The sequence below is a fragment of the Oryzias latipes genome, chromosome 4 (genome assembly GCF_002234675.1).
Source record: "Oryzias latipes chromosome 4, ASM223467v1".
NCBI classification, from domain to species: Eukaryota; Metazoa; Chordata; class Actinopteri; order Beloniformes; family Adrianichthyidae; genus Oryzias; species Oryzias latipes.
Window position 1 is genome coordinate 31,944,735 of NC_019862.2, and position 21,561 is coordinate 31,966,295.

The following is a 21,561-nucleotide window of genomic DNA, read 5'->3' on the forward strand; positions in this document are numbered from 1 at the left end:
TTATCACGGGTTCTATTTGGAACGTAACCCCCGCGATAATCAAGGGATCACTGTACACTAAGAATTTTGATTTTTGTTTTTTTTCTATTGCAGGATGTCGCCACCAAGACACGTGAAAGAAATGTCTGCCAGGGGAATTGTGAGCTTCTTTCCCGTCTCAGTGACCCTTTCTCTGGGACCGGTTATGTAAGTCACACCAGAAATTATGACGTCAATGTTTATTAAGACGTTTGACCCATAAAAGGTTTTGAAAGTTACTTTTTACAAATGAAATGGATAAAAAGAAGTAATACGTCCTATGCATACCAAGTTTATTCAAGTTGTGAATGTGGAACTACAAATGAGATGTTTTCGGTCTTATCAGGACCATCACTATGATGGTGAGAGTGGAACAGGCTACTTAAAACTATTCAGCTGCAAGAGACAGACCATCATCACATGGAGGGAACACTACAATTCTGAAAGAGTTGAACAACTTCGGGATACATTTTCATTAAATGTAATTTGCTTGCATGTTTGGTTATCAAAATCTGTCCTGTGTTGTAAAGAATCATCTGGAGGAGCATCTCATGATGATCAGCTTGGAGGACCAGCATCCAGCCAGAATCACAGTTAGTTCCACAAACAGTGCTGAGGCCTTGATGAAACATTCAGCGGATGAAGATGTAGTCAAGAGGAAGATGAAGCTGACATTTGACCAAATGTCCAACATGGTCCTTGACACACAGCAGTCAAGCAATGTTCTGACGGTCTTTCCACGTTTAAAGACATCAAAGGCTTGGTAAATAAATAACCCTATTATTGAACACAGTTTTATAATTTAGAAGTTTAAAAGATTCATCAGTGAAATTTGAAAGTTTTCTCTTCAATGTAGGTGGAACGAGATTTAGTTTGGATGTTCGGGGAGGAAATCTCAGGTTTCAAGTTTCTGGAAAAATAGATGACTGCATTCAAGCAAAAAGTCAGAAAGCTGCAGACCAGCAGTGAGTTGGTAGATCTCCTCCTGGCAGCTGATAACCCTGACAGTGGAGCTGAAGTGATGACACCATTGGTAACAGTTACACACAGTTGGCACTCTTTACTCATTTTCTGTAAATTAAAAAAAAATAACAGTTTCAACTACAGTTTTGCAACAGTTACCATTATTTTCTTTTACTTTGTGCTATTATTGTGTGACATGTTGGCAATAGTTAAAGGGTCAAATGACAATATTCTCTAAGCATGTCTGACTGTTGCTCTACTTGAAATACATGTTTGTGTATTCACAGGGTGGGACAGTGGTGGGACAGTGTTGCCCATCGTTTACAGGTCGGCTTCCTCACTTGGTGCTTTTGATGAACTATTCAAGGCACATTTTTTTTTTGCCACAACGTACAACCCAACGCTACACAACATGTTCACATTTTTCCAGACAAGATGCACAACATAGATGTTGGGAAGTGAAGGAGAGCCCCCGTGTTGCAGAAGTTGGGGCCAGGCTGCTTCATTAGCAGGTGAACGCGCCTATTTGAGATGAAGTGTTTTGTTTGTCACTCTGAGTTAACTTGTTCAAATACTTTTGTTAGGCATTCACGAGTGAATGTGCTCAGACTGCATATGGTCGTGAACTTGGGACTTTTTATGGATTTAGAAAACATTTCAACACTAAACACATGGACACAAATGAGCAACAAGGATGAATCTGGGTTGCAACCAACACACACAGAGTCAATAATTAACCGTTGGATTTCTTTTTTTTCTTCTTCCCTTTTTGAATAGATTATGTCTATTGTTGACATAACAAGTTGCCACCTTCTTGTACTTGAAGCTTGTGGTTCAGCTGCCAAACGTTTCATGCAGTCAGCCTTTGCTGGTCCACGGCCAGATGGGATGATATCCATTCATTGTCTTTCTACTGCCTCAACTTCAGGTTGCCCAGGGACATTTGTTATTCAAAATCAACTTTCAGATTGAGTTACCTTAAATACAATTAGATTTTAGATGTTGAAAATCAGAGGTTCTCAGAATGAAATTCCAGAGAAATTTTGATTAAAAAACATTGGATTTTGGCTAAAAACGACTTCATCTTAATTCAGATAAAGTGAGGCTTTAAAAGTAAAATTAATAGGTTCAAAGCAGCAGAAGTCACTGTGTGACCGGACCTTGCGCCGGTGGTTCCTTAGAGCAGGGTTTTTCAACCGGTTTGCCGTAGTGTGCTGCTGCCGTGGGAAATTGCCCTCTTTCACTGATCCGAAACCATCTTCCATCTCCAGGATATCAGCTCTGTGTTTATCCAAACAAGCCCTGATAAAACACTGAGTAGTTAGGAATATGAAAGTTAGTAAAAAAACTGTTTTCGTTCTCCAGCAGGAGCCGGTGTAGGTACCATAACCGTTCGGCCTGGAACATCCGTTCGGGGTTCTGAGACTAATGCTGACGTAACATTATGTGATTGTCTGTCCGTTGGTCCGATGACGTGTCAGATAGTGATTGGTCTGGACAAAGTACGATATTACTATAGACGAAAATATTATGAAGTCAGTTGTAAACAAACAGAGCTCCGTTATAGAGCAACATTGTCTTCTAAACGTGCCTTTATTATTGTTATGATTATTATTGAATGCATCTTTCCTTATAGTTTTTATAATCCCTGCGCCCAGTGCTTTATTATTGGCAGATCGGATCCGGAAGCACAACATTTTCAGCCATATTGGCTGAACTTAAACTGGAATAACAAGCGGATTGTGGCAAAATCTTTTTATAAAAATTACAAAGAATATTGTCAGACACAATTTATGAGGGAAAATAACTTACAAAAGGGAATGTGAAATGAAAATTTGTAGAGCCCGAGCAGATCTCCACTCTACGTAGTTTGTCCAAGTGGGGTTACCGTAGTGTGACGTTACCTTCAGTAAATGGGACCCTGAATGGTAGTTCCAGGCCGAGCGGTTATGGTACCTACACCGGGTCAGTTGAAGAGAATAAATGTCCCACACCTACATGCGTGACAGCTAACGGGGCTATATGTTTTATATTTATTTAAATGTTTTTTAATGTATGTAGCCTTTTTTTTTTTTTAATAAATTTGTGTTTTAAATTATTTTAATTGATCACTCAACTACAAAAACCATCAGGACACATGTCCCATAATGCATTTTTTTGTAGTCATCAGGGCAGCTTTCAGTCAGTTCAGTACTAAATTTCCAGCTGCGTTCGCTCAGGTTGGGGCCTTGCTCCCACCCCTTTCTCGTGATATTTTTGTGATGATTCACAGGTGATGTTTGAGCAAAACAAAAATATATGTCTCACACCAGGTGATCTGCGCAGCGTTGCATCCACCTGGATGATCTCAAAGACGCTTATTGTGCATCTTGGCTGCACCTATTTGGTGTCACCAACATACATTTCCATCCGTTTTCTTTACTATTTGTACTGTCATGACAGCGGCGTTGCTGTCAGTTTACCTTGTTGTTGCATTTTCAAAAGTGCAGAATAAAATGTAACACTGAATTTGAAACAGCACATTGTAATTTCTCTTTTTTATTATTAAAGTATTTATTAGTAATACAGTGGAAATTAATAGATTTGGTTAGCATGTTGATTTACGTTATGCGCCCCTAAATTTTCTGGTTGTGCCCCTAAAATTTTCAGTTGGGGGCCACAGTGCCCCTAGTGAAAAAAATTAGTCTGGAGCCCTGGGTCACTCTGTCCAGTTCTCACATACAGTCAATAGTTGTAGGAAATGCCTTGGTTCGTTCTTAAACATGGTGGTTAACATGTTCTTGTGGCTTTTTTTCATGATGCAGGACAAGCATAAAGAACATGAAGCTCGATATTGCTCTGCTGTCCATCTTTATTCAAACCATTGTGAGTCAAGGGCAGAGAAAAGTGGTGCAGTTTGAAAAAGAGCTCACAAGCTCCCTGCTCTCAGCAACAGGGAGGGGAAGTGCGGTGGGGTTGACCTGCGCCAACAACACTGATGAACTACTGATGCTCTGCTGAAGCTATGTCCTAGAAAGAAATGCAGGTTTTTAAATTTTGGCAACAAAACCCCCCCCAGAAAACCATGATCATAATGAAAAGACCACTGAGAAGGCTTTTAAAATAGATCAACAGGTGATTAGAGGGGGACTTTAAAGCCCTTCTACAGCAGAGGTGCTCAGCCCTGGTCCTACAGATGTAAAATCCAGCCCAGAACCACAGCAAACAGCAGGATCATCTGGACCAGGCTGCTCTGTTCTACAGGAATATTAAAAAGAAAGATGTACCATTTTGAACCAATACCTGACTATAGTCATAGGAGGAGTGACTTGCATTTGCGTGCCAGGTAGGCATCTAGTCCGTGACTCAGGAACACTGAGTCGTCCTCCATCACGAAAGTCCCGAAAAGGTAGGCCAGTTCTCTCTTACTGGAAAAAAATAGGATCAAATGAAACTGTAGCACAACAGTTTATTAGGTTTAGAAGATCACAGTAGACACCAAAAACTGAGTAGAGCTTAAAGACCCTATCAGATCATCTACTGATCCATTTCAAGAGCATTCCAGGTGGTCATTTAATTGGAATCGTGCCATTTTGAATGGCCTAAATCAAAAACCCGTCACTTTATAGAACTTGGTTAAAAGGTGTTTTTCTTTTCTGCTCCTGATTCACAACCATTTAAATAAAGAAATACTGACGATTGTCATTTTGAGCTTCATTTTCTTTCGGTGTCCTCCATTATCAGAAAAATGGCGCAAGAACTTAAAAAAACCCATTTTCATCTGAGTGTGTCTTTATTCAAAGGAGGACAGAATAAGCAGCTTACTTCCACCTCCGTTTCAAAGAATTGGAGATTGCTGTATTTTCTTTGCTGTTGATACATTAACAACAGCACCTAGTAGAGAAGAAAGTGGAAAAAGAACAGAAATGTTCTTTTCACACCAGCCTTATTAGGGCCCGAGCACGGAGTGCAAGGACCCTATTGTATCTGTAAGGATTATTCTTTTTATTCCGACGGAAGAGTCGCCTTTTTGAGGCCTTTAACATACCCCAAAACTCACCAAATTTGGCACACACATCAGGAGTCGCCAAAAATTTCGTATTTTATAGGAGATTGGCATGGGCGCACAAAAACGGCTCGATAGTCGCACAGGAAGTCTGCTATATTGATGTCAATATGACATTTTTGCTCTATTTTGGACATTTGTAGGCCTCCTTCTAGAACGGACTCCTAGAGATTTATGAATAATGACTCCAAACTTTGGTTTTGTAAACTAGACCCATGTCCAATGTTAAATTGCAAAGCTTTTACGTTTTTACGGATGTTTGTGACCTTGGCGGCGCGTCGAACTTGGAGGTCATTTCGAAAACACGCCATGAAAAGAAAAATGGCCATTACTCAGCCATGCATAATCCAATCTGATCCAAAATTGATGTGCATGATTGTAGTCTGACTCTGAACACATCTGCAGTGAAAGAATCTGGAAAAAGTGTAGCGCCACCTGCTGGCAAAAGGGAATGACATGTTTGACTTGGAGCAGCACTGCTCCAAGTAGGATGAGCCGACACACCTGAAAATGACGTCCACCTGTTGAAAAGCCATTGAAGTTTACTCCGACAAAAAAACATAACTTTCAACGCAGGGGTGTGGTCGTGACAGAGCGGCAAAGTTGGGCGTCTCGCCATGCACACAAAAGTTGCTCTCACGTGCACATTCCTTGTCCAATCTCACTGAAATTCAATGGATATGATGAAGCTTCCATTCTGAACCCATGGATATGACAATCTTGGACGAGCTCTATAGCGCCACCTAGTTATTGAAAAACACAGTTTTTGTCGCATTCTGCCCTGTATTTTCTCTATGCTTTGTCCAATGTGCATGAAATTAAAACTGGAGATACTCAGAAGGGTCCTCTCTCATAATCTAAAGTTTCATGGCTGTACATCTGACAGTGCCTGCGTAACAGGAAGTGGTCGATTATGTGCACCCAAATAATAGAAATTTATTATAAATCAGCCGTTTGTCTCAGGAAGCTGAGATTTCAGAATTAGATACCTTTAATAAGCTCTAGCTTTGATATGTAACACTATAGGGTCTACGAGAAACTTCATCACTTGATTTTTTTAATGAAATTTTGGACTAAACAACTATTATTATAATAACTTCTGTTTAGGTAGTCAGCACCAAGAATTCAACTTTCATAGGCATTTATGTGCTACTGCTTCCTAAAAAAATTCAGAATGATTGAAGTTACAGGTGAACTTTGAGACAACCTTACATCCAAAAAGGTCAAAACGTCTTTTTAGGCAAAACTACAAACACCTATTATTTTGCATAACTTATCCTTCAAATATCAACACAAAAAAATTAAAAATGGTAGGGATCTGTGTTTGCTGCTTTCCATATTTTTTTCAGACTTAAAAGTGTAACAGATGATTTTTAAAAAATCCTTTTTCATCCCAAAACCTGTGTTGAATCTGTCTAGACTCCAAACAAACATTTTTTATGGTAACTTATGTTTCAACAATCGACACCAATTTTCACAGACCTATAGCTGAACATGTCCCATAGGTCCCTGAATATCTTCATAGATATAAAATTAACCGGTCATTCCTAAGATTTTCTAACATCTTGCATGTCAAAGCCTCTCTCAGCCTGGCCCTGCTGAAGGAGTCGTGTTACAACCCTGCCCCCTCCTGCTGGGACCCCTGCTCCTATGTAAATTAGCAAGCAGTGAACAGAGAGATGAGGAGTAAGAATGACCATTACTCAGCCATGCATAATCCAAAGACAGCCAGTTAAACACTGAAAGACATTTTTTCGGTATGTCTTTCATACATCTTTAGTATTAAAAACTCTCCCAGATGAATGTGCCTGACTCCACCTGCAGGTGGATCACAGACTTCCTGACGGACAGACAGCAGTATGTGAGGCTGGGGAAGCTTGTCTCAGATACTCGGACCACAAGCACCGGATCCCCCCAGGGCTGTGTCCTTTCACCCCTGTTACTCTCCCTGTACACAAACAGCTGCACAGCTGGTCACCCGTCTGTCAAACTCCTGAAGTTTGCTGACGACACCACACTCATCGGCCTCATCTCTGACGGAGATGAGTCGGCCTACAGGAGTGAGATAGCCAGGCTGGTGTCATAGTGCAGCGCTAACAACCTGGAGCTTAATGCTCTGAAGACAGTGGAGATGACAGTGGACTTGAGGAAGGCCCCAGCCCCCCTCCCCCCTGTCATCCTCTGTGACTCCCCGGTGACCTCTGTGGAGTCCTTCTGCTTCCTGGGAACCATCATCAGCCAGGACCTCAAGTGGGAGCAGAACATCAGCTCCATCACTAAGAAGGTCCAGCAGAGGATGTACTTCCTGAGGCAGCTGAAGAAGTTTCACCTCCCTGAAAAGATGCTGGTAGACTTCTACACTGCCATCATCGAATCCACCCTCACGTCCTCCATCACAGTCTGGTTCGCTGCGGCCACGGCCAGAGACAAGGCCAAGCTGCAACGCGGTGATCGGCTGCCACCTCCCGTCTCTCCAGGAGCTGCATATCTCCAGGACCTGGAGGCGGGCAGCCAGGATTGTAGCCAACCCCTCTCATCCAGGACATAATCTCTTTCGGCCCTTCCCTTCTGGCAAGAGGCTCCGGTCCATCAGGACCTCGCACCACAAGAACAGCTTCTTCTCCACTGCAGTCAGCCTGCTGAACAGTACCCCAACTCCCCCAGGTGACCCCCCCCCCCCCCCCCCCCACCAAAGGACTGTCTGTGCCACTTACAGGCCCCACCATCCCAGCCCATCTGTGCTCCCACTTTACTTCACCTTACTCTACTGTATATAGTGTGTTGTTGTTGTTAACTTAATTTTTAACTTATTCTTAATTGCACTATACACCAAGTCAAATTCCTCGTTTTGTAAAGTGCGCTCTACTGAACCTGGCAATAAAACTTTTTCTGATTTCTGATTCTGATTCTATTGATCATTGTTTTTTATTCATTCAAAATGCAATTAAATCAATATTTTATCTTTTTCCTTTTTCTTTTTTTTATCTCTTATATCCTATTTTATAATCAATGTTTGAACTTCTTTTCCTTTCTAGACATCCAATGAAATTAAACTACAAATCAACAAATACAACTGATAACAAATGTCTCTAAAAATTATGTGTATATTTACAGAACCTTAAAAAGACCAAACAAATAAATACTTCCCAATTAAAGCACAAAAAATGGAACACCAAATGTAAAACCCAAGTTTGAAATTGCAATTTGAAAAAGATACTTTTTTCGGCAGCTTTTCAAAATCAATCACCAATTCTACTCTTCTGTGGATGAAACAAAGAACTCCAGAACAATGAAGCCATTTCTCTAAGTCTCTGTCACCTTCAATTTTAAACAAGGTCTGTGAAAATCCACCATACATTGGTCACATGAACTCAAAGACCTGCTAAAAGGGCACATTTGTAAAAGCTCTTGTAAATAGACAACTGTTTGTTTGCTTAGAGCTCTAAATATAAAACAAATGCTTTTCTATCACCTAGACACAGATGGAGAATCATTTCAACTGGATTAGTAACAGGGTGGCATGTTTAGGTTTAATCTTACATCAATAGACAACATGAAGCTGTTCATCACATTTTTGACCTAAACATGTAAACACATCCTTGGCTCTGCGGTTAGGAAATGGTATTTGGGGCTGGGATCGGCCCTTCCCTGGCTCTGGGACGGGACGGGACAACCCTCTCGGGGCCCCCGGTCGCTCTGGGTGTCACCCGCTTCGGCTGCGGGGTCTGGGGTGGGGTGGGGGGCTTGTCGGCCCTGTCCTGTGGGGGGGCGTTCTGGGGGGGAGGGGGGGGCCCATTATTAGTACGGGTCGGGGGGGCTAGCGGGTCGGGGTCTCCGCTGAGGCAATCAGTGGTTGCCTCGGCCGGTTGGCCTCCTCGGTCCCGTCGAGGCCTGACCAGAGCTCTTCTAGGGCCGGCGTCTGGGGGTGGGGGCCTGGGCTTGCTCCGGGGGGGGGGGGCGATGCTTTCTGGCTCCTCTCTCTCTGTGTGGGGTGGGTGGTGCCGGGCCTGGGGTGTCGGCGCCTCCGGGGGTGGGCCCCTGGGCTGGGTGGCCCTGGCCCCTTTGCTGGGGGTGGGCTGGGGGACGGCTGTTTGACCACCGGGGGACAGTCTACCAGCTGTCCCCAACTTACCCCCTTCCTTATATAACCTCATATTAGGGTGAGGGGGTGGGGGGTCTAGCCTGCGATGCGCCTTGGGGGGGGGCTACTTGGGAGTGGCCCCCCTCCTATGGTTGCCGTATGGAGTGGGCCCCCCCTCTTTCGGTTTTATTTGCACCTTAGACATGTAGGGTCCTTGGTAGGGGGGGTGCTTGGACATCACTGCAAGCAAGCAGCAGATGTCCTCCTGGCACCCTACCCGCCAATTTTAACCGCACCTTAGACATTTAGGGCCCCTTGGTGTGGAGGGTGAGGGGACATCACTGTGAGTAATCAGGAGATGTCCCCTTAGTGCCCTACTCGCCAATTTTAACTGCACCCCCCTTAGTACACACACCCCTCCCCCTTCAATATATACATTCAAACATAAACACACACACATGCACACAAACACCCTCTCAAACACCCATACACGCACACACATTTTACAAGGAAGGTGGGACCTGGGTCCATCTGTCCCCTACCCCTTCCCTGGTGGGGGGTGCGGGCCCCTTGGCGATGGCGGCCGTGTCCCTTGGGTGCCGGCTCCCTGGGCCCGGCGGTGCTCTCTCCGCACGGTGGGGGGGTTCATATTACACCTGAGCCGGGGGTGTTCGTGTCCCTGGGGGGTGGGTCCTGGTCCTTGCCCCCGGGCGCTGGGCCCCGCCAAACTTCCAACATGGCCGAGCCTGGTCGGGCCATATTTATAACATCCCTTGTGGGCCGCCCTTTTTTCCCCGGGGTTCCCCCCTCCTGGGCGGGGGCGGCGGGCCCCTGCCTTGCTCCTACCTGGACCAACCGTGGGCCGGGTGGGTGGCTGCCTGGAGTGCGGAGCGGGTCTCCCTTGGGGGGTCCTGGCTCGTACCTGGGGTCGGGGCGGGGGGATGCCCGGAACTCCTGGGTGGTGGTGGGGTGCTCGTCTGGGGCTGTGGGCGTCCCTCTCCGGTGGGGCCCTGCGTTGGGCTCTTCCGGCGCGGCGGGGGGCTGCTTTCCTGGCTGGGCTGGGGCGGCGCTCTCTTTCCCTCTGCGCCTCCCTGCTCTCTGGCTCTGGGGGCCTCGCGGCGGTCCTGCTGGCCCTGGCCTGGGTGGCGGTCTTGGTCGCCCGGGGGGCGGTTGTTCCCTGCCTGTTCCCGTGTGGCGTTGGGGGGGCTCCGGCTGCCGCTGCTGCTGCGGCGGGGGTATGGGTGTGGGGGTGGCTGGGCGCTCCTCCTCCTTCTTTTCACACTCCACCATCCATTTTAGAAGAACATAAACACTCACCTGAGCACAGGTGTTAGCTCACCTTTGCACTAATAGTTTGCATGATTGAATGAATGAAAGATTTCACACTAGTTGGTTTAAAGGCATAGGTATGCGTTCGTGAACACTATCTGTTTTGTGTGCATGTTGACATGTGGACATTTTTGCGGCTAGCAGGTGTGTTGATAATATTTGAGTGTGTGTGAACAGGCCCCGCCCTTTTTGTACTACATTTGAACCGTACCGTAACAATAAACAACCAGTAAACCTGTCTGCTCTATGCTGCTTCATGGTCTAACCCCCCTTCCCCTCCTATTATCACCCTCCTACCCCCCCCTCTCTCTAACGTCCCTCTCTCTTCTTCCCCTCTTTCCTTTTCCGTCCGGTCCAACACCAAAGATTTTCAAACATGATTGAAATTAATAAAGTTTGGCCTCAATTACAAAAGGGGTTTATTCAGACATACCTTTGGTTTGTCTGAAGATGAATAACCCCTCTTGTTAAAATAAAATATGTCCAACACAAGAGGCCCTCAGCTCTCATCTGTTTGCCTAGCTGTTGGACAGGACAAGTTTAAAAAAAAAAAAAAAAAAAAAAAAAAAAGGAAATGGTATTTGGGAATCTCTTCATACCAGGAGCCAGCCTGGCCATTGGAACATAGCCACAGTTCCCATCCAGACTGGGACAGCAACGGGGTCCACTTCAGAGCCGTGAGCTGCTGTGTTTAACTCCAGCTGTCCCAGCAAGGAAGACAACTGCAGCAACAACCACCGACCAAGCCGGTAAGCCCTGGCAGAAAAGATCCCCACAAGAAAAACACTGGCTCAGGCAGGCTGGTCAAAAAAAATATATGTAGTTTTGCCATTGTCTTGCAGCTCGCAGATCAAGTGGTTTAGTTTTCCAGTAATATCAGTCAAGAATGCAAGTTCAGATTCACCATGTTCATATTTAGTTTAGTTTATTTTTTTTTTCCACAATGTGTCAAAAGCAACAAATCCCCTCATAATACAAAATGCGGAAAAAATGGACATCCCTGAAGCAGCTGCTTATTATTAGGGGTCCTGCATTGAAACCAGCATAAAAGTACAGAAGATGAGTGGCATAAGAAAAAAAAAAGAAAATAAAAGAAAAAGAAAATAATTAAAAAAATAAAATACAATAATAATATGAGAAAATAATGGTAATATAGTGGAAAGTGTTATACAATAGGGACAATGGATTTGAACAACATAAACTCTGGCGTGTTGCCATATAAGTGTCAACAAACAGAGAGAAATCACAAAACATTAATAGGTGGTTTCAGTCGGAGCAGCATTTGTACAGTATGATGACAATAATAGTAATTTCAGTTCCCTTTTAAACATGTATATTGTAGCAGACTGTTTAATGTCATTGTCTAATGTGTTCCAAGTTTGTGGACCTCTAGTACAGACAGAGAAGCTTGTACATTGCAACTTTCTGTTTTTGCCTTTTAGCATATGCTTTCCCCTGGTGTCATGGTAATAAGAGGGCGAGGAAAGTGGTATGAGGTCACACAAACCACTTTTTAGTTTATTAACAACACTGTACATTGTGCATGCGTTATGATACGTGTTAAGTTCCGGTAACTTAAGGAGGCTGTATCTGTGAAAGAGTGGATCTGTAGGAGAATTTGGCGTGGACCAGGTTATTGCTCTTATTGCTTTTTTTTGTGTAATCAGGAGTTTTGCGGTAGAGTCATGGTAGAGTATGTGTTATTCCGTATGATGTTACAGTAATTCAGGTGAGGCTCAAACAGGGATCTGTACAATGTTAGCAATGCATCTGATGGGAGCATGTGTCGAATCTTATAGAACAAACCAACAAATTTGGATAATTTTTTTACAAGTTCATCTATGTGTTTTTTAAAATTTATAAATTGATCTATATGGATTCCAAGAAATTTTATTGAGTCCACCTGTTGTAGAGGTCGTCTATCTATATTTATGTTTAACTTCCTGTAGGTGGATTTGTGTCTGGATGTGTGGAATACGATAAAAAAGGTTTTGCTAGTGTTTAATGACAATTTATTGCATTTGAACCAAGTATCTACTTTTATTAGTTGTTCATTTAAGAGTTTTTCTAATTGGTCTATATTTCTATGTGCCAGAAATAAACTAGTATCGTCTGCAAAAAGTATTTTGTGGATGGCGCCGGAACAGTAAACAAAATCATTTATATAAATTATGAAGAGAAGTGGTCCCAATATGGACCCTTGTGGCACACCCGTTTGAATGTTGAGTTTCTGTGATTTTAGTTCATCAATTTACATGTTGCTCTCTTCCACAGATATAACTCCTTAACCATTGGAGCGCTAATCCCCTGACCCCGTAATGCCTTAATTTGCTGAATAATATTTCATGATCTATAGTGTCAAATGCCTTAGAAAGATCCAGAAAAATCCCAATACCATATTCACCTCTTTCAAAGGCGTCATTGATTTTTTCTACTAGATCTAAGATAGCCATACCTGTGGTGCTGTTTTTCCTAAAGCCATATTGTTGAGGCACTAGTATATTGTGTTTTACAAAATAGTCGGATAATCTTGAGTACACAACTCGCTCAAAAACTTTGGAAAGAATTGGCAGTATTGATATGGGTCTGTAATTTTTAATATCATTTTTGTCCCCAGACTTATATATGGGTATTATTTGAGCTATTTTTGTCATTTTTGGAACTTTGCCATGTGTTAGTGAAAGATTAATGGTATAGGTGAGAGGTTCTGCAATTTCATTTACTATGGCTTTAATGATATTACTACTTATGTTATCAGCACCAACTGTGTAGGATGATCTCAGCTTGTTTATAATATTCACCACTTCTGTTTTACAGGTGGGTTTTAAAAAGAATGAATTTGTTCTTCCCTGAAGATAAACATTGTAATTGGCACCACCTGGTGGACAAATGTTTTGAGAAAGACTTTTCCAAACTGAACAGAAAGAATTGTTAAAAATATCAGGTAAACTGAGATTGTTTGATGGACATTGTTCTAAGGCATCGGGGATGACTGTAGTTTTTGTTCTGCGGCTGAGAATGTCATTCAACACCCTCCAAGACACCCTCCAAGACTTTTTTGATCTCCAGATGCAACCTTCAGTTGCAGGCCTCGTTCCAGAACCAACTCCTCCTCGTGATTTTGGAGTAATGACTCCAAACTTTGGTTTTGTACATTAAACACATGTCCGATGTTAATTTGCAAAGCTCTTAAGTTTTTACGGATGTTTGTGACCTTGGCAGCGCATCGAAATTCGAGGTCATTTCGAAAACATGCCATGAAAAGAAAAATGGCCATTACTCAGCAATGCATAATCCAATTTGATCCGAAATTGATGTGCATGATTTTAGTCCGACTCTGAACACGTCTGCAGTAAAAGAATCCGGTACAGGTGTAGCGCCACCTGCTGGCAACAGGAAATGACATGTTTTACTTGAGCATCACTGCTCCAAGTAGGATGAGCCGACACACCTCAAAATGATGCCCACCTGTTGAAAAGCCATTAAAGTTTAATCTGATAAAAAAACATAACTTTCAATGCGGGGGTGTGGTCGTGACAGAGCGGCAAAGTTGGGCGTCTCGCCATGCACACAAATGTTGCTCTCACGTGCACATTCCTTGTCTGATCTCACTGAAATTCGATGGACATAATGAGGCTTTTATTCTGAACCAATGGATATGACAATCTTGGACGAGCTCTATAGCGCCACCTAGATATTGACAAATACATTTTATATCACATTCTGACCTATCTTTTCTCTGTGCTTTGTCCGACGTTCATAAAATTACAACAGGAGATACTCATAAGGGTTTTCTCTCATCGTTTAAAGTTTCATGGATGTAAACCTGATGGTGCTTGCGCAAGCCACTGCCAAACAGGAAGTGGTTGATTGCGTTGCAGTCAGATAAGTAGTTGCTGGGGGGGGGGGACAGCTGTTTGACCACCGGGGGACAGTCTATCAGCTGTCCCCAACTTACCCCCTTCCTCATATAACCTCATAATAGGGTGAGGGGGTGGGGGGCTTAGCCTGCGATGAGGCTTGGGGGGGGGGTTTACTAGGCAGTGGCCCCCCTCCTATGGTTGCCGTATGGAGTGGGCCCCCCCTCTTTCGGTTTTATTTGCACCTTAGACATTTAGGGCCCCTTGGTGGGGAGGGTGAGGGGACGTCACTGTGAGTAATCAGGAGATGTCCCCTTAGTGCCCTACCCGCCAATTTTAACTGCACCCCCCTTAGTACACACACCCCTCCCCCCTCAATATATACATCCCAACATAAACACACACACATGCACACACACACCATCTCAAACACACATACACGCACACACAATTTGCAAGGAAGGTGGGACCTGGGTCCATCTGTCCCCTGCCTCTTCCCTGGTGGGGGGTGCGGGCCCCCCTTTGCAACGGCGGCCGTGTCCCCGGGGTGCCGGCTTCCTGGGCCCGGCGGTGCTCTCTCCGCGCGGTGGGGGAGTTCACATTACATCTGAGCCGGGGGTGTCTGGTCCCTGGGGGGTGGGTTCTGGTCCTTGCTCCTGAGTGCTGGGCCCCGCCAAATTTCCAACTGTGGCAGAGCCTGGTCGGGCGATATTTATAACACCCCTTGTGGGCCCTCTTTTTTTCCCCGGGGTTCCCCCCTCCTGGGCGGGGGCGGCGGGCCCCCTGCCTCGCTCCTCCCTGGACCAACCGTGGGCCGGGCGGATGGCTGCCTGGAGTGCGGAGCGGGTCTCCCTTGGGGGGTCCTGGCTCGTACCTGGGGTTGGGGCGGGGGGATGCCCGGAACTCCTGGGTGGTGGTGGGGTGCTCGTTTGGGGCTGTGGGCGTCCTTCTCCGGTGGGGCTCTGCGTTGGGTTCTCCCGGCGCGGCGGGGGGGCTGCTCTCCTGGTTGGGCTGGGGCGGCGCTCTCTTTCCCTCCGTGCTTCCCTGGCCTCTGGCTCTCGGGGCCTTGCGGCGGCCCTGCTGGCCCTGGCCTGGGTGGCGGGCTTGGTCGCCCGGGCGGCGGTTGTTCCCTGCCGGTTCCCGTGTGGCGTTGGGGGGATTCCGGCTGCCGCTGCTGCTGCGGTGGGGGTCTTGGGGTGGGGATGGCTGGGCACTCTCCCTCCTTCTTTTCACGTTCCACCATCCATTTTAGAAGAACATAAAACCTCACCTGAGCACTGGTGTTAGCTCACCTTTGCACTAATAGCTTGCATGACTGAATGACTGAAATATTTCACACTAGTTGGTTATCAGGCATAAGTATGCGTGTGAACACTATCTGTTTTGTGTACATGTCGACAGGTGGACATTTTTGCCATTAGCAGGTGTGTTTATAACATTTGAGTGTGTGTGTGGACGGGCCCCGCCCTTTTTGTACTGCATTTGAACCTTACCATAATGATTAACAACCAGTAAACTTGTTGCTTTATGCTGCTTCATGGTCTTATCCCCCTTCCCCTCCTATTATCACCCCCTACCCCCCCCTCTCTCTAGCGTCCCTCTCTCTTCTTCCCCTCTTTCCTTTTCCGTCCGGTCCAACACCAAAGATTTTCAGACATGATTGAAATTAATAAAGTTTGGCCTCAATTTCAAAAGGGGTTTATTCAGACATACCTTTGGTTTGTCAGAAGATTAATAACCCCTCTTGTTAAAGCAAAATATGTCCAACACAAGAGGCCCTCAGCTCTCGTCTGTCTGCCCAGCTGTTGGACAGGACAAGTTAAAAAAAAAAAAAAAAAAAAAAAGATAAGTAGAAATTCATAAAAAATCAGCCGTTTGTATCATTAGGCTGAGATTTCAGAATGAGATGCCTCTTGTATATCTCCAGATATACAGCACTCGCATGGGTGCACAAAAACGGCTCAATAGCGCCACCTACAATGTTTGTTTTTGCGAGCCCCGCCATGTTCTTTAATGTACAAGCTTGATTTTAACAGGGCATGTTCATCAGATGGATACCTACAAAAAAGTCTCTCAGGCCCCACCTGTCACACGCACAGGAAGTCTGATATATTGATGTCAATATGTCATTTTTGGTGGATTTTGGTCATTCGCAGGCCTCGTTCTAGAACGAACTCCTCCTAGAGATTTGTGAATAATGACTCCAAACTTGTGTTTTGTAAACTAAACCCATGTCCAATGTGAAATTGCGTAGCTTTTTAAGCTTTTATGGTTGTTTGTGACCGTGGCGGCACGTCAAAATTGGAGGTCGTTTCGAAAACATGCCATGAAAAGACAAATGGCCATTACTCATCCATGCATAATCCAATCTGATCCAAAATTGATGTGCATGATTATAGTCTGACTTAAACACATCAGCAGTGGAAGAATTCGGAACAGATGTAACGCCACCTGTTGGCAACAGGAAATGACATGTTTGACTTGGAGCATCACTGCTCCAAGTAGGATGAGCCGACACACCTCAAAATGACGTCCACCTGTTGAAAAACCATTGAAGTTTACTCTGATAAAAAACATATCTTTCAATGCGGGGGTGTGGTTGTGACATAGCGGCAAAGTTGGGCATCTCGCCATGCACACAAAAGTTGCTCTCACGTGCACATTCCTTGTCCAATCTCACTAAAATTCAATGGATATGATAAAGTGGTCGATTGTGATGCGGTCATAGAAAAAAGCGTCATATCAGTCAGCCGTTTGTCTCAGGAAGCTGAGATTTCAGAATTAGATGTGTCTAACAAAGCTCCACGTTTGAAAAGCAGCACTATACGTGCGAGAAACATTTAACCACCTTAATCACCCTATTGTGCTGAAAGCAACTTTTTGGACATTTTGACTCAAACAAATATTTTTATCATAGCTTCTGTTTAGGTTATCAGCACCAAAATAAAAAATATATACATATATAAAATGAACTGGTCAACTCTATGATTTTTTTAAATCTTACATCCTCCAGCCTTTCCTCAGTCTCCCCTGCTGCAGGAGTGGAGTCCCCCCCCCCAACGGCTGTGTGCTCACATGTAAATTAGCCAGGAGTGGCAGACAAGAATGTCAACAGTTAGAAAGCCTAGTTCAACACTGAAAGACAGCCTTTTCCTTTGTTTTGTTTGGCTTTTATACATCTTTAGCACTAATCATTGCTTTTTTATTCATCCAAAATACAATTAACTTTATATTTTATCTTTTATTTTTTTACAAACGACACATATGAATGTGCTCCAAAACAAAACCCAGCCTCAGTACACTCCTACAGCTGTAACGTCAGACAGTAAATGTCTCTTTTATGCTTTTTTAATCAATGCTGCAACTTCTTTTCCTTTCTATTCCTCCAAAGAAATTAAACTACAACGACAACAAACACAACATATAGCAAATGTCTCTAAGATGATTGTGTATATACAATATGTACCACCTTTAAACACCAAAGAAATAACAAATCTTTCTAATAAAATCACAAAAAATGGAACACAAAATGTAAAACCCAAATTAGAAATTGCAATTTTAAAAAGATAATTTTTTCAGCAGCTTGTTAAAACAAATCAGCAATTTAACTTTTCTGTGGGTGAAACAAAGAAGTTCAGAACAATGTAGCCACTTCTCCAAAGTCTCTGTCACCTTCAGTTTTAAACAAAGTCTGTGAACATCGACCATACATTGGTCACATGTACTCAGAGTCCTGCTAAAAGTGCACAATTGTAAAAAGGTCTTTTGTATAGACAACTGTTTTGTTGCTTAGAGCTTTAAATATAAAAACAATGTTTTTATATCACTTAGACACAAATGAAGAACCATATCAACTGGATTAGTAACAGGGTGGCATGTTTAGGCTTACTTAGGTTAAAAACTTACATCACAAGACAACATGAAGCTGTTCATCACATTATTGACCTAAACATGTAAACATATACTTGGCTCTGCAGTTAGGAAACGGTTTTTGGGAATCTCTTCATTCCAGGAGCCAGCTTGGCTGTAGGAATATCGCCACAGCACCCACCCAGACTGGGACAGTAACGGGGTCCACTTCACAGCCGGGAGGCTGCAAAGTTAAACCCCAGCTGTCCCAGCAAGGGCGACAACTGCAGCTACAACCACCGACCAAGCCGGCAAGCCCTGGCAGAAAAGATCCCCACAATAAACACTGGCTCGGGCAGGCTGTTTCATAAAAAATATATAGTTTTGTCATTGCCTTGCAGCTCGCAGCTCAAGTGGTTTAGTTTTCCAGTAATATCAGTCAAAAATGCAAGTTCATATTCACCAAATTCATATTCACCATATTCAGCAGACATCTCCTCCAATAGCACTTTGAAAATCCTGTTCTGTTTGGCTTTGCAGCTGAGGTTGTTTATGGTTTTCACAGCAGGAGTCATTCTATGTACAGAGCCAATCACTTCTGCACATAAGCCTACTGGTGAATGACGCAGCGGTAATGCAGACATTTTGGGAAGTCTGGGTCAGCTTTACAGTGAGTGATGAAACCTGTTTGTCTATTGATAATAGCAGAAGCCCCGTCTGCAGTCACTGCTACTAGCTTTTCTAATTGTACCTATTTCTGCACAAAACTCCTTCACCGTGTTATACATTTCAACTCCTCTTGTAGTTGTCTGTAAGGGCAGTTGTGTCAAGAGTTCTTTCTTGATGTTAAAAAAAAACAACAGCTGCGCTGTACTGCTGCTTTCCACAGACTCATCACACTCGATGCAAAACCACCAGCACTTTGGAATATCCCGGTCCAGCTAATTGGCCAAGTTATCAAACATAGCCGACACTGGTCTAGACATTGTAGTGGAAATTAGATCACCTCCATTTTTTCATCCTTAGGTACGGTGTTAGTAATTACAATCATTGCTTGATTGACAATTGCTTAATCTGAAAATGCCTTCTTCTTGATGAGAAAATGAGCAGATCTGAACGAAGCTTCGGTTGAAGAATTTTTTTTCATGCTATATGCAAAAGTCTCTGTCCTTAAAGCCAACAGATTACAGCCCCCCACCCCCCACCTACTGGCTCCTGTCATGTTAACAGTAGCTCACAGCTCCAGAATGCAGAAGGAAGTACGACATGAAAAAGCTTAAGCAGGGTGTTTCTCGCGGGGCGGTCGCCCGTGTCAGGCGGTCACACGTGCTCGGGCCCGCTAAATGCTACTTGTAGCTTTAGTTGAACTTGTTTTACTTATTTACTTTTCCAAATTCCACCATTAGCTTTGTTCCCTCTTAAATGGCGTCCCCCGATATGTGACCATTTGACCTCTTCCCCCACAATCCACTCCACACTGTTTTTTTCTTTTAGGACATTGCAAATTAGCCAGGACCTGTCTAGAGGTAAAAAAGAAAACCGTCTGGACTTAACTGAGAGCATGGATCCCTGCATCTGTCAGCTTCATCCTTTTTCTCCTCTTCTTCACAGACTGCCAAGAATTCCTGGGAAAATGCCTGAGTTTGCCCCCGCATTGCGGCTTCTTCTCCATCCATGGCTGCAAGGATGACACCATCCATCCTTGAAAACTGGAGACATGAAGAAAAAGAAATATTAAAAAAAAAATAGATGTAAAGAAGAGATTTTCTGTGTGTGGACTTCATACCTGGTGGGGAGGTTTTGTGGGGGCACCGGCCGATGGCCTGTATAGGTCCGGTATGACGGTGTCCTTGCTTAGCTTCTCCTTTTGGTGCAGTTTGGAGAGTTTCCGAGCCGAACATCTCCAAGATCTTCCAGCAAGCCCATTTGACTGGAGCTGTTTTTGTGAGCTCTCTGGAGGTAAGAAAACCTTCTTCGCTTGGACGACTGCATGGATCCCTTCATCCTTTTTCTCATTTCTTCACAGGACTTCATGGAAACGTGTTTGGCTCCTTTCACATGGACCACGCCCACATTGGAGGATCTTCTGCATGCGTCCGTGGCTGAGTGGAGGAGACTGTTTGGTCCAGAACGACACATTGAGGGAAGTCCCATATTTTCCTTTGTGTGTGGGTTCACTCCATGTCCCATCTGAGTGGATCCTCTTAACATTGGATACGGATATATAGGGAATGTGGGCGTGGTTAGCAAAAAATCTCAGTTACTCCAAGATCAAAAAGGCTACTTGTTCCCATTTGTCAGATGCTGACGTCAATTTATTATCCATAGCTGACCAAAAGATTCAATTGTCGATAAAATCAACAGAAAAGCCGCCATTTTGAAGAGGCTCTCTGTGCAGAGGTTCAGAGAGTTTCTCTCTGTAGGACTTCCTAAGAAAGGGTCAAACCCTTCTGAAGCAGAAAAGATAACTACACCAACTATTTCAAACTGAGTCAACACAATGCCCTCGACTGACCTCTGCAGGTAGTTATGAACTTCACCCACAGAGTCAAAAAACAAAACTACACTTGTTCCGTCAGGAACCCCACCAACCCTTCAGGACTGCGACAATGGGAGTCTGTAATAGCCCAGCGTCCATTCTCAGCAATGACGGCACACGTGTTCTCACACAGTATCAGCAGACACATGTTGCACTGTGCCGTCATCCTAGCCGAGCCCTCCTTCAGGGGAACCAAGGCACCCACATCTATGATCTCACCTGAATTGATTTTAGCATCCCCGCTAACAACTTCCGCCAAAACACAAGGCAGTGAGCCGTTTGGCAGGAACAGTGGGCGGCAGTGCATGGCCATCTCTTTGGTGGCTGCAGCCAAGCACACTGTTAAGTGTGTTTCTGTGGGACAGTTGTGAGTTAGATTGTGTGCTGCTTGCTGGAGATCAGGTTTACTCAGACCTGCAGAGACGGAACAAAATCACTACCTCTGCCGGTTTTCAGAGAGTGACTGATCTTGTAGGGCAAGTAGTGCTATTTTACAATCTTTGTTGCAATAGCTTTTATGATTGTAGTTATTGCTTTTTACTGTAGTGCTTTAATGTTTTATATTAATTTGTACTAAAATAGATTTTTGTTTTTGTTTTATCAGTCTGAAATTTCTCTTGTTTTATGCTGTACAGCACTAACTTAGGATGATAAATAGTTTTATATTATGAATGATTATAAATTTGAATTGAATTGACATTGCAGCAGATTCTTAATGTTACTTATATACATATTTTACAGGTTATACCACTAGGAATATTTTGTATCATGTCAAAATGTTTGACAATTTTTGGAGCCAGTTTGGGACTAGAGTCAAAATCAATTCTAATGCCAGGTGGGAGCACCCGTGTAAAGCTTAAAACTTTCAGGCCACCAT

The 21,561-nt window shown here is 44.1% G+C and overlaps 1 long non-coding RNA gene across 5 annotated transcripts; it reads left to right on the forward strand.

Annotated features, from left to right (window-relative positions):
• The first annotated feature begins 67 nt into the window (after positions 1 to 67).
• Positions 68 to 20,502, forward strand: LOC105354024. 5 transcript variants are annotated; one of them, XR_002873232.1, is made up of 7 exons: positions 68 to 186; positions 549 to 781; positions 875 to 1,051; positions 1,269 to 1,308; positions 1,412 to 1,493; positions 19,757 to 20,104; positions 20,172 to 20,502. It is a non-coding gene; the product is annotated as an uncharacterized LOC105354024 (long non-coding RNA). The 5 variants fall into 5 exon arrangements; XR_002873231.1 differs by having other exon boundaries at positions 875 to 1,308; XR_002873229.1 differs by having other exon boundaries at positions 1,269 to 1,493.
• The last annotated feature ends 1,059 nt before the right edge of the window (positions 20,503 to 21,561 follow it).